This window comes from Poeciliopsis prolifica, unplaced genomic scaffold (genome assembly GCF_027474105.1).
Source record: "Poeciliopsis prolifica strain line A6 unplaced genomic scaffold, Auburn_PproV2 SCAFFOLD203, whole genome shotgun sequence".
NCBI lineage: Eukaryota > Metazoa > Chordata > Actinopteri > Cyprinodontiformes > Poeciliidae > Poeciliopsis > Poeciliopsis prolifica.
The window spans coordinates 156,822-171,097 of NW_026562578.1; the positions used below are offsets into that span (position 1 = coordinate 156,822).

A 14,276-nucleotide genomic window follows, 5' to 3' on the forward strand; every position below is an offset into this window, starting at 1 on the left:
AAGTCATAAATTGTGGCCGATGGTATCAAAGCTTTTCTTAAATCAGCAAACATCCCCGCTGTATATCACTTCTTTTCTATTGCGTCTGTAATTCCATCATGTCATTCTAATAATGCAAAGGATGCTGATTTATTTTTGTCTAAATCCATATTGACTGTCAGTCAACAAGTTATTATTTTCAAAATCACAAATTTCTGAACGAACCATTTTCAATCACTTTGGTAAACTAGGAGAGCACTGCACTGATATCGGTCTATAATAATCAAAGATATAGCTATCACCATTTTTAAACATTGGAATTGCTTTGGATAATTACATTTTTTTCTTGAAATCTACCAAACTACAAATACAAGTAACTGGTTTAATAACACAGTCAGTAATTGTTTTTTATAATCACCATGTCAATCCCATCACTATCAACAGATATTTTAGTTTTACTTCTCCTTACTATAGATAGAAACTCCTTGTCTCCCAGGGAGATTGGTGTTTGTGCCTCATGACTGGAAATGTCCATGGTTTGGTGGAAGGTCAGGAAAATGGTTTAAAGTTGTTGTAGGAGGCTAGAGCATGCATGAGCAGGGGATGGGTTTAATATGCCTAATATTGGCTACTAGAGCTTCGTCTTGAACTTTGTGGCAAAGACATCCCAAACTGTGGGATTTTAATTGTCAAAGATCCCACTGGCAAAGTGTCTCCAACTGCAGGTGTTTTGGACCTGCGAATGTGATTCCAAAATGCTATTATGAGCTTTTTGTGCTATTGTTTGACCAGGATGCCCCATTACTGCACCTGCTGATAGTTCTGCCATTGGTCCCTCCTTAGCAGGGAGACATCAGAGCTTCATGGTCTCATCGTGAAGGAGACACATTTTTCAACATCAATGTGGTGAAAACTAAAGAAGTGTGATTGTGGAAGAAAAAGCCAACTGCCCCACCTTTGTTCAGTATGTTGAAGGAGTGAGACTGGAGAAAAACCTGCAGACTTTGAATGATGCTGTGAGCAGAAAGCAACAGAGCTGCCGACACGCCTCACTTCCTGTTAAAGACCAGAGTCAGCTGCAGGGTGAAGATGTGGATCCTTCAGGATGCTGGTACGCTCTGTCACCACTGAGAACACAGTGATTCCAGCAGCTCACAGCTTTTTACTGTGTAACCAGGAAGTGGAGCTGGTGGGGAGTGTTTGTTGGTTTCTGTTGACTGGCAGCTGCAAACCAAACAACTCCTTGAGGACCAGAAAGAAACTTTGAACTTTGAAGCTTGCAGGGACTCCACTAGTGCTCCTATTGGTCCACCCTCTAACCTGTCCCACCTCCATCGCAGGTGAAGCTCCGCCTCCTTCCTGGAAGCAGATCACCTGAGAGTCACTTGAAAGATCTTCTTCTTCGCCTCTTGGGACTGTTTGAACAAACTGTAAGTTTGCTTTGTTTTCTTCTTGAACTTTGCCTTCGAGAACTGTCCTGTTTGTTTTTCTGTTCTCTGAAGTTTGAAGAAGATGTTCACTTCAAATTTGAGCTCTAAGTTTCATTTCTCTGCTGTTTGAAGAATAATCCAGAGGATTATTAGATTATTGATTTACTGGAATCAAACATGATGATGAACAGCTAATGAGTAGAACTGTATTGATCATCATGGTTTTATTTCTTCAGATAATCCTTCAAAAATCTAAATATCTGGGAGCTTAAATACGTTCAGTTTAAACCATCTTTTAATCTCCGACCAAAACTCTGGATTCTGTAAAAAACATGTTCTGAAGGTTCTGCTGTTGGTCTGCAAAAACTACAAAGGTCAACCTGAAACTTGAACTCTCTCTTAAGAGATTCTGCAGCTAGTTAAACCTTGTGGATCATCTTAAATATGAACCAGATGTGAATTTAGAGAATGATTAACGAATAACTTGAGAGGTTTCTCAAATATGTCTCCACTCTGTTTATGACAGCTGTAAAATATTTGCTGTTCAGAGATCGGATTGAAATAACCGCTGAAAACCTGGAGGTGACTTGAATCAAACCAAGAAATGTTTTCAGCTTTAAACTTCTTCAGATTCAACATTTTAGAGTGAAATTTGTTCAAAAGACAGATAATCCAAAAGCTTAACACAGAATTTTTAAAAATCCATCAATAAAACAATAATTGTTTCTGGTAATCAAACTCAGATTTTTTCTTAAGTGATCTGTCTCTTGTTCAAGTGTTGGCCTATGAGAGAAGAATTAGGAGTAAGGATTTACCACTGTGCTGCTGCTCTGTTGTGCAGTTGGTAGCACAATAAAGCTCTGATTTCTATTCTTGGCCCAAAGTTTGTTTGCATGTTCTCCTTGTGCATGCCTGGGTTCTTTCCAGTATACTAGCTTCCTCCCAACGTCCAAAAACACAACTGTCAGGCTGACTGACCACTGGTAATGAGCAGTGGTCAATCAGCAGGTCAAAAACAAATCCAGTGGATAATGGATTTGTTTTTCCAAAATAAAGAGTCTGAAAAGTTAAAGTAACTATATGGGAACATTTTTACTTTAACATTTAAAAACAAAGGTTTTATTATTTTTTCTTAAATTGTGGCTAAAATCTGTGATTCTGAGGAATCGTGTCTCTTTGTTGAATGTTGTAGCTTCTTTTAAATCCAGCTGTCCTTCAAGGAGTCACAGATGTTGCTCTAGAAACATCTGGATAAAACTTTCTGATTCAGTGGCTAAAGTTTGAACCAGAACCCAAATAACAATTAAGCAGTAAATCTAAAATGGAATGTTGATCAGTGATGAATGGCTGAATGTAGAAATGAGAGAACAGCAGAGCAATTAGATCCAGTTAGTTCACATAAATGGATATCTAATAGAAGCCTGTTGTGGTTCTGCATTAGCTCTTTAACAAATTTTGGCTGAAGTCAATCTACCATCTGTAGTGAACCCTCACTGAGTCTGATTTCGTCCATTAGAGCAACAAGTTGCTAATCTGGATATCAAAGAGTAATCCAGCTCTAATAATCTGCTCCCACTTGACCTTTGTGGGCCTTTGGTATTAAAAGTTGTTCTTGCCTCAGAACCCAGTTCAGTCAAATCCACCAATAATCTGATTCAATCTGATTATTGTGGTCTTTGTCTTTTGTAATCTTGTTTCAGTTGTTTCACTTTCTGCCTCCATTATTACAGCCTTATGTTATATTTCTCCTGCTGCCTGCAGGTTCTGTAAAACCTGCACTTCACTGCTGCTACACTTCTCTGGGTTTGCATCCATTCTGGTAAATATGAACAGATCTTCTTCTTCTCCTCAGCAAGCTGTTGTTTACAATGTAAATATAGCTTTATATGAAAGGTGTGCTGGATCAAAGTACATGTGGTTCCCACAACCAATCTCAAAGCTGATGACTCAACTCCTTAGTTCCTGAGGAGGTGCGACATTGAAAGGTGCAATATTTCTAGCCACAGATAAAAACAGTAAAAGTTTCTCTGAACCATCTGCTTACCAAAAGAAAGATAATCAGAGTTTAGCAATGAGCAGCTGGGTTTCAGCAGAAAGACTGAATTAGACCAACATTCATAAGATCACCTAGAGGGGAAGAAGGTATTTTCAAGGTCATTGGCAGGAAAATGAGGCCTCCAGAGCAGTTGATCTTGTTCCAGCGATAATGATGATCACAATTGATATGCAGATGAATCATTTGTGTTTCCTCTGCAGATGTGTATGAGCTGATGTGGATGTGAATTCAGCAGCATGGATCAGTGTGAGGACAGAGAGCGGGGAGACCTCCCTCTAAAATCACGTTGTGGAAGGAAGATGAGAGCCGGAGCAAAGGTCAAAGGTCAGATCACCATCTCCAACTTTCTGCAGCCCTTTTCACACAGAATTCACACTATATGAAGACCAAAACAGATGTGATGATGAAGCTGCTGCTGCTCCTCTTTTCAACAAGATATGAACATGAGTGTTGTTCTCTATCAGGATGTCCAAGAAACAGAAGCATGAACTTAAACCAGAAGCAGAACCCAGCTGTATGTCCTTAAAGAGCGACAAATCAAAGGACGCAATCATTTTCTTTAAATCTCCTGGAGATTCGCCTTCAGAGAGGTGAGCTATATCCAACTTCTCTCACTGTGTGAACTGTCAGTCTGAACTGTTTTTATTCCAACGTGTGTTTAATGTGAGCTCAGCGCTTTCCCCGTATTTTCTGTTCATATGTGGAGTGGTGTGTGTTGGATGTTCTCCAGAACCACAGTAGTGAAAGCTGATGGAATGGAAGCTGTTGGAGGTCTCCTTGATGCTGCTACACCATGTCCAACAGTTCCGGTCAGATAGGTTTTGGTCCTCGTTGATCAGTGCCAAATGTTAAATACTCTTCTTTTAAAGTTAAATACTTATTCTGGTCTGCTGCTCACTGATCAGTCCTCTTTTACAAATTACTAAGGTAACTGGGTTGCCTCTCAAATATTTATAGTCTCTGAATTCAGGTCCATTCAGTTTTTTTATATACCACTAATTCACAACCAATGTAATCTAAAGGTATTTCATGAGAAAATCCAGACATGGATACATTCCAATCAATCCTAGTTTTCAAACAATACGCTCTGTTAATTATTCAAAAGAGATAAAAAAATAAATAAAAATTCTGTCCAATGAAATCCAGCAGATTGCGTCGTGTATTTGACCTGCAGTATTCACTCCTCCTTGACATGCACATAGTAAAACACGGCTTGCATTGTGTCGTTAACTTTACAGTAATTCCTTACATTGAGTAAACACATAGCAACAGTGGAAAGGAAAAACCCTTAATCAGGAAGAAATCTCCAACAGAATCTGACTCTGTACAGTTTAACATAAAATCAATGGACCTTTTTTGTTTCGTAACTTTTTCTCATTGTATTTGAAAATCTTTCTCAGTTATGCAATGTTTCAATTCTTGTCAGCTGTAAATGGAACAATCACATGTATCCTAAATTGTCTCCAAATCTAATCAATTCAATCAATTAAAGCCTTTTTATTGACATTACTTTGCAATAACTCCACCCCCCCTACCACTGACTGTCTGCAGGTGTGACTGGGAAAAGTGTGCAGAGAAATGTGAGCTTTTGTCTATACCAATATCTCTGTTTGGCTTATCTAGTAAGAAATATATTTATGTTTTTTTTACAAGTTTCTAGCTTTTGTCACATTTACAATAAGGTTGGGAGCATGTGTCTTGTGATCATTTGTCAGGGAGTCAACTGTGAAACCACAACTTTAGTGGAATTGAGCCATTCCTAAATACATACTGGAGGAATTGTTTCTAAACTGATTAGGAAATTACTTGTGATTATCATGGAGGAGCTGGTTATATATATGTCCATAAAATATAAACCCTTGTATTGATGTTCATTTCATCAGTGAATACATAAAATTCACTGATTTTAGGTTTTGGTCCTCATTAATTAGTGGCAAATTATTTATTCAGCCCCGTACTGGGCTGAATAAATAAAATTATTTATTTGATGAAATGAACATAAATACAATAAATAAATATAATTCTGAAAAAAATAATAGTAATAGCTGTTGATGTGTGTAAAGCATTATAAGCAAGTAAAATTGTAAACAAAAAAAAAGACTCTCAATAACCCAGACTCCATTGTTCAATCAACAGAATCAGCTTGTTTGTCAATATTACATCATTACCTTGCGAAGTGACCGTGTAAGAGAGAGAAAATTATAAATATGCAATGTTCATAAAGCAGGACTGAGCACTCAGTTCTCATTCTGTTCTTTCTTGTAATCCAATTTCCTGTGTGTGGTTGTTCACTATTTCACCAAAAATGTATGGTTTTTATCTTTCTTCACCATTTCTGCTGTGGCAACTTGTTCCAAGTTTTGCTATGAAGACTTCCTCCATGTTCACTACCACAGATCTAGTCAGCAGAAGCTGTTGGATGTTCTGCATTGTCCTAAAGACACTGTCTACAGCAGCATCCAACATACTCAATGTGTGGATGATTTGAAATCCCATTTCAAGATCCACTTTTTCTAATATCTATTGCGTGATTCTGGTGTTACTGGTTTTCATTCTTTTATTTGCTCTTCTTATCTGCTTTCTAATGTCTTACCTTGATGCTCAAATATTCTGTTTTCAGGAGTTTTTATGTGAAAACCTGGATTATTTCGAAATGACTTTGCAATTGTTCCTGGTTTCTTCACAGGGAGAACGAGCAGAGTTCAGAGGTTCCCAGTAGTCCATCCGCCCAGCAGCATCAAACACAGCTGGACTCCATATTTATGGTCTGTATAAGTACAACAACTACTTTACCATTGGTCCTTGTAGACAGTCCTTTGTAGACCAAAGGACTGTCAGTCCATCCAGCATGAATATCTTCTTTGGCTCCGTGATCCCCATCTGGTGTGTCCTTCATATATTATTTTCTTTCAGCTGCTGGAGGACGATATTGTGACTTTTGTGAAGAAAGAACTGAAGAAGATCAAGAATGTTTTGAATCAAGATGATCCAGAATGCTCAGAGAGCCAGAGAGATGAGGAGGAGGTGGAAGGTGAGGATGACGTGCAGAGGAAGAGCAGCAGAGAGGCAGTGATAGAGATCATACTGAACTTCCTGAGGATGATGAAGCAGGAGCAGCTGGCTGACCGTCTGCAAAGAAGTAAGAGGGTTTCTGCAAAGGTTGGACCTGATGGAAAAATCATTCTAAACTAAAATATATTAAAATTATTTATTCTTCATTCAGAAACAAGTCCTGCACCTTGTCAACGAGAACTTAAATCTAGTCTGCAGAAGAAGTTCCAGTGTGTGTTTGAGGGGATTGCTAAAGCAGGAAGTCCAAGCCTTCTGAACCAGATCTACACAGAGCTCTACATCACAGAGGGAGGGACTGGAGAGGTCAATGATGAACATGAGGTCAGACAGATTGAAACAGCATCCAGGAAAACACACAGACCAGAAACAACAATCAAACAAGAAGACATCTTTAATGGAAGAGATCAACCAATCAGAACAGTGATGACAAAGGGAGTGGCCGGCATTGGGAAAACAGTCTTAACACAGAAGTTCACTCTGGACTGGGCTGAAGATAAAGCCCACCAGAACATCCAGTTTATATTTCCATTCACCTTCAGAGAACTGAATGTGCTGAGAGAGAAAAGTTCAGCTTGGTGGAACTTGTTCATCACTTCTTTACTGAAACCAAAGAAATCTGCAGCTTTGAAAACATCCAGGTTTGTTCATCTTTGATGGTCTGGATGAGTCGACTTCCTCTGGACTTCCTCAACAAGGACATCCTGACTGATGTCACAGAGTCCAGCTCAGTGGACGTTCTGCTCACAAACCTCATCAGAGGGAAACTGCTTCCCTCTGCTCTCCTCTGGATAACCACACGACCTGCAGCAGCCAATCAGATCCCTTCTGAGTATGTTGGCATGGTGACAGAGATCAGAGGGTTCACTGACCCACAGAAGGAGGAGTACTTCAAGAAGAGATTCAGTGATGAGGAGCAGGCCAGCAGGATCATCTCCCACATAAAGACGTCACGAAGCCTCCACATCATGTGCCACATCCCAGTCTTCTGCTGGATCACTGCTACAGTTCTGGAGGACGTGTTGAAGACCAGTGAGGGTGGAGAGTTGCCCAGAACCCTGACTGAGATATACATTCACTTCCTGGTGGTTCAGACCAAAGTGAAGAAGGTGAAATATGATGGAGGAGCTGAAACAGATCCACACTGGAGTCCAGAGAGCAGGAAGATGCTTGAGTCTCTGGGAAAACTGGCTTTTGATCAGCTGCAGAAAGGAAACCTGATCTTCTATGAATCAGACCTGGCAGAGTGTGGCATCGATATCAGAGCAGCCTCAGTGTACTCAGGAGTGTTCACACAGATCTTTAGAGAGGAGAGAGGTCTGTACCAGGACAAGGTGTTCTGCTTCGTCCATCTGAGTATTCAGGAGTTTCTGGCTGCTCTTCATGTTAATCTGACCTTCAACAACTCTGGGGTCAACCTGATGGAAGAAACACAAACATCTACAATATCTTTGAAATCTAAGACTGTAGAAACAAAGTCTCTCCTTCAGAAAACTGTTGATCAGGCCTTGCAAAGTCCAAATGGACACCTAGACTTATTCCTACGCTTCCTCTTGGGACTTTCACTGCAGACCAATCAGAGACTCCTACAAGGTCTGCTGACACAGGTAGGAAGTAGCTCACAGACCAATCAGGAAACAGTTCAGTACATCAAAGAGAAGATCAGAGGGAATGTGTCTGCAGAGAAAAGCATCAATCTGTTCCACTGTCTGAATGAACTGAATGACTGTTCTCTAGTGGAAGAGCTCCAACAGTCTCTGAGTTCAGGAAGTCTCTCCAAAGATAAACTGTCTCCTGCTCAGTGGTCAGCTCTGGGTTTCATTTTAGTTTCATCAGTAGAAGATTTGGATGTGTTTGATCTGAAGAAATACTCTGCTTCAGAGGAGGTTCTTCTGAGGCTGCTGCCAGTGGTTAAAGCCTCCAACAAAGCTCTGTAAGGACACAGATTGTTACTGTTTTTACTATTGATTGAGATAAATATGCTAACAATGAGGTAAATATTGATTCATGTTATTTGACTTTATTTATTATGAACTAGTTCACAAGAAAAGGCAACATAGATACCTGTGGAAGACACATGCCATCACTCTTCAAGGTGACTTTTTATTCTCTCTCTCCTCAGACTGAACCTCTGTAACCTCTCAGAGAGAATCTGTGAAGCTCTGTCCTCAGTTCTCAGCTCCCAGTCCTCCAGTCTCAGAGAACTGGACCTGAGTAACAACAACCTGATGGATTCAGGAGTGAAGCTTCTATCTGCTGGACTGAAGAGTCCAAACTGCAAACTGGAAACTATCAGGTACAATGTTTGGCAAACATGTTGAAACTAAATTTCTGTTTGTTACCTATCATCAAAGATGATGTAATTGTTATTTTAGTGATGGATTTTATTACTTTTTTTATTGTGTTCTCTGACCTTTAGTTCCTGTTCACATATAAACTTTGGCTTTATTCTTTATTTCTCATTTCTTAACTCCATCAGCGATATTAAAGCAATCTAAGTTTAAATCAGCAGAACAATGATTAACTGGGGCCAGAACAAAATATATATTTAATTATTTACAATACTTACACACCTACACCTTGGGTCTTGTCTGGTGTGGTAGATCTGGGCCTCTATTGCTCTGGTGTTTAGGGCCTGTTCCTAACACCAGGATGAGGGCCTCTGTGCTGTCCTTGAGTCCAGCTTTTTCCAGCCATTGGTAGGATTTACTGATATCAGTCACTTGGGTTATTTGCTGGTGGTACATCCCATGTAGGGGCTTGTCCTCCCATGATGGTATCTCTGGCACCTCAACCTCCGTTCCCTGTTGTCTGAGACATTCACTGAGCACATTGTCTGTTGAGGCTTTGTCCCTGATGTATTTATGGATCTTAGTTGTTTCGTTCTGAACAGTGGTTCTCACACTCACTAGTCCTCTGCCTCCTTCCTTGCGGCTCTCATGTACAGTCTCAGGGTGCTGGATTTGGGGTACTACTATCCATGTATGGTTAATAGTTTTCGAGTCTTAATATCAGTGGCTTTTCTCTCCTCCTTTGGCCAGCTAATTATTCCAGCAGGGTATCTGATTACTGGCAGGGCATAGCTGTTTATCGCACGGATTTTATTCTTGCCATTGAGTTGGCTTCTCAGGACTTGCCTTATTCGTTGGAGGTATTTAGCTGTGGCTCCTTTCCTTGTGGCCTCATCGAGGTTGACATTTGTTTGTGGTATACCAAGGTACTTGTAACTGTCCTCTATGTCTGCTATTGTTCCTTCTGGGAGTGAGACCCCTTCTGTGCGGATCACCTTCCCCCTCTTTGTTACCAGCCGACCACACTTCTCTAGTCCCAATGACATCCCAATGTCCATGCTGTAGATCCTGGTGGTGTGGATCAGTGAGTCGATGTCTCGCTCACTTGGCGTACAGCTTGATGTCATCCATGTAGAGAAGGTGACCCATTTTTGAGTCGGTATCCGTAACCAGTCTTGTTGATAATTTGGCTGAGGGGGTTCAGGCCTATGCAGAACAGTAGCGGGGACAGAGCATCTCCTTGGTATATGCCACATTTGATGGACACTTGTGCAAGTGGTTTGCAGTTGGCTTCAAGGGTGGTTTTCCACAGCCTCATCGAGTTTGCAATGAAGGCTCTCAGAGTCCTGTTGATGTTATACACCTCTAAGCATTCGATGATCCACGTATGCGGCATTGAGTCATAGGCTTTCTTGTAATCAATCCAAGCCATGCACAGGTCGGTGTGTCGGATTTTGCAGTCTCTGGCAACTGTGTGGTCTACGAGGAGTTGGTGTTTGGCTCCTCTGCTATTTACACCGATACCCTTCTGTGCCATGCTCATGTGTTTATTCATGTGTTTGCTTATCTTGGCTGCTATGATGCCTGACATGAGCTTCCAGGTTGTGGAGAAGCAGGTTATTGGTCGGTAGTTGATGGGTCCTTCTGGATTAGGATTGTCTGCCCTTCAGTTAACCATTCAGGGTAAGTCCCACTTTTTAGCAGCTGGTTCATTTGGGCTGCCAGTCACTCATGGAGAGCAGTGAATTTCTTCAGCCAGTAGGCATGGATCATGTCAGGCCCTGGTGCTGTCCAGTTTTTCATACCTGAGACTCTTTCTTGGACATCAGCAGCTGTCTCGTTCAGCTCTGTTTCGCTCATTGGGGCCGTGTATCCCCTCACAGTTCTGACATCCAGGTTCCTCCTTTTTGCCGTAGCATTTGTGTTGTACCTCATCAATCTGAAGTTGTGACAGCAATAGTCGTGTGCGGATGTTGGAACACTGAGCTACTAGTTGTTTAGCACTTAGTGTTGACTGGGGATGTCAAAGTAACCATTCCTTCTCCAGTAATTGCATGTAACCTCTCTGATTAGGGTTACTTGAGTAGTAGCATTCCAACAGATCCAAGTTTCAGCTCTCGCCCATTTCCGTCTTGTTCCAGTAGCCCATTTGTCATCAAGGTGCTCTGGTTCTCCAGCACTTGACGCAGACCTTGTTTAGCCGGGCGACGTCTGAGCCGGCTTGTTTTATATATATATATATATATATATATATATATATATATATATATATATATATATATATATATATATATATATATATAAATATATATATATATATATATATATATATATATATATATATATATATATATATATATATATATATATATATATATATATATATATATATATATATATATATATATAAAGCACCGCTGTTTTGGGGGCTTGGTTTTTCTTCTGAATTTTGTCATGTTCCAACTTCTCCCCATGCATTTATAATTATGTCTGACAGCTTATCAGGATGCCTGATCTCAGAGGAAGGCTGTGCCTCTCTGGCCTCAGCTCTGACCTCCAACCCCTCTCATCTGAAAGAGTTGGACCTGAGCTACAATCATCCTGGAGGCTCAGGACTGAAGCTGCTGTTAGCAGGACAGAAGGATCCACACTGGAGACTGGAAGTTCTCAGGTATGGTGGAAGCTGGTGCTGGTGAAGAGAAGCTCTGATAGAGGAGAAATGCTTTCTCTGTCCTGTAGTCAGCCTGACAGAATCCAGTACTTCCTCCCACTGAGCTTCTTGATTGGATTTAGATAATGTTAATAATGATGGTGGCAGTTTATTCCAGTCAAATGAACTGAACAGTATAAAAATCATCACTATGTATACCACAATCTCACACAACAGTACTTTTTTAAGGACACAGAAGACCGTAGTTCCAATTCAGCTTTAAACTAAATTTTCCACAAATTGCTCAAAAGAAAGTGCACAAAGACAGTTACATGTGACTATTACAATATATCTTTACTCAAGAGGAAGTGAAAAGCCATTCCAAAACTTACTTGATAAAAAAAAAAATACCAGCGTACATAACCCAAGTGTCATAAACAAATTCTGGTTAAGTGCAAAACACAAACTCAACAGCAACTTTGAGGCCTGGCTCCACTCCGTCTCAATCTCTTGATAACTTTTCATCCTCTATGCCTCTAATCCATATTGACTTAATATGAAACTGATAGCTCTGTGTCCCATGAAAAAGTTTGTTAAAGTTCATCATGAACTCTAACAAAAAGTCACAAATGCTCAAAAATGACCCTTTGATCTAAAGTGGCCGACTTCCTTATGGGTTTAGAGAATACCTCCAAAGACATTATGTTCTAGTTTTAACTACGTCCAACATTTTAGCTCTTTACGTTTCACTAGTTGGCCTATTTCAAGTATGGAGGTTGCTGTAGAGCCATTTGGTTATGCCCTTTTCCGATTCCATTAAAATAAATTTCAGGCGTAGGAATATTTTGGGTGGTATTAGTATATTTTTAGGCCTTCACATTAACTTCTTTGGTGTCGAGAAAAAAAAAAATTGGTTTGCAACAGGCCTTTGAAGCACTTTTGCTGCTTTTGACTAATAAGAAATGTTTCAATTATAACAGGCTTTTGCAGTGATTTCACTGCTCAAGCCTAATAAACAACTTCCAGTTCAGGTCAGGCATGGCTGACTCTTTGGGAGGAGACTGTCTCCAAATGACCGCTAATACCACCAGAGTTATGTTTTGATGGTGTGACATAAGATGTGTCTGAAATTGAAATTATGAAATACTTTTACCAACAACGCCACCTGGGATTACAGACAGGGCTGAAAGTAAGCCGGAACGGTCCGGTACGCAGAGTAACGTTCCGGTGGAAGATTCTGAGCTGGTACGCAGTACCGGGAGAACGGTTGCAATTAGACCGTCATTTAGAATGGCACTTTGATTCAGAATAGATCTGCTAGCAATGAGCAGTCAATCTGATTGTCTGATCGCTCTCCTCCTTTCAGGGTGGAGCCTGCTGGAATCCAATGGTTGACACCAGGTCTGAGGAAGTGTTTGTTTGATTCATGATAACAAAATAGTTCACATTCAACCATCTTCAAACTGTATTGGGAGTCATCATCAAAATGCCAATAAATTATCAATAACTGCAGTTGAAATGTGTTCTCTCCATCAGATTTCTGTGAACTCGCCATCGACACAAACACAGTGAGCAGAGAGCTTGAACTGTCTGAAAACAACAGGAAAGTGACATGGGTGAAGGAGCTTCAGTCATATCCTGATCATCCAGACAGATTTGATAATCCTCAGCTGCTGTGTAGAACTGGTCTGACTGGTCGCTGTTACTGGGAAGTTGAGTGGAGAGGAGGGGTTTATATATCAGTGACTTATAGAGGAATTAGGAGGACAGGAATGAATGGAGACTGTTGGTTTGGGGAGAATGATCAGTCCTGGTGTCTGGGCTGTTCTCATTTTCATGGCTACTCTGTTTGGCACAATGACAAAGAAAGACAGATCTCCTCTTCCTCTATTTCTAATAGAGTAGCAGTGTATGTGGACTGTCCTGCTGGCATTCTGTCCTTCTACAGAGTTTCCTCCAACTCACTGATCCACCTCCACACCTTCAACACTACATTTACTGAACCTGTGTTTCCTGGATTTGGGTTCTGGTTCTCTGGTTCCTCAGTGTTTCTGTGCTGAATTGAGTCTAAAGAGTCTCCTCCTGTCAGAGAAACTCACTCACTGTAGAACAAATAGTTCAGTCTCTCCATGTCTGTCTCTTTCACTCTGAAACATTTTTGTCAGATTCATGGATTGAATCTTTCCTCTTTGAAGTCTTCTAAGTAATTCCTAATAAATTTCTTGAGAGGTTTTGCTTGCTCTGTCTTCCCACTGATGTAACATGATGAGATCTTAATATAACCCCAGCCAAAGAATCAATGCTGTTTTTTTCTGATTTCAACATACTTATTGTCATAGCTATGCTGTCTGTTAGATTTATCTCTTCTATACTGAGAACACACTGTATTGCTTACGAGTCTAAAAAACAATTTCTGGAAATTAATTTGGTCCACTTTTATTCTTTTGAATAAAACTATTTTACAATCCAGTCATTTTATGTGTATCTCATCCAGTTCAATTCTAAAATCTTTTCACTAAGTCCCTGAGTTCAGCTGGATGGCAGAAACCAGTGGAAACTTCAGAAACGCTGGAACTGGATAACAAGAAAAAAAACAACTTTCCCTCCCATGAGGAATCTGACAAAAGAATAAATACTGGCAATTATGATTACAGACATGCAAAATAGATTAGAGGTCTGATTAGTAAAATTTGTTGGGAAACCATAAGTCGAAGAGAGACACAACTGAGATAAATCTGATTAGAGGAACAGATCACTGACTTCCAGGAGACAGAAAAGGTGACGAACTCAGCAACAGGAAG

The 14,276-nt window shown here is 40.3% G+C and overlaps 1 pseudogene; it reads left to right on the forward strand.

The window, feature by feature from the left end:
• The first annotated feature begins 1,359 nt into the window (after nucleotides 1–1,359).
• Nucleotides 1,360–13,934, forward strand: LOC129356879 (NLR family CARD domain-containing protein 3-like; annotated as a pseudogene).
• Nucleotides 13,935–14,276: the final 342 nt, after the last annotated feature.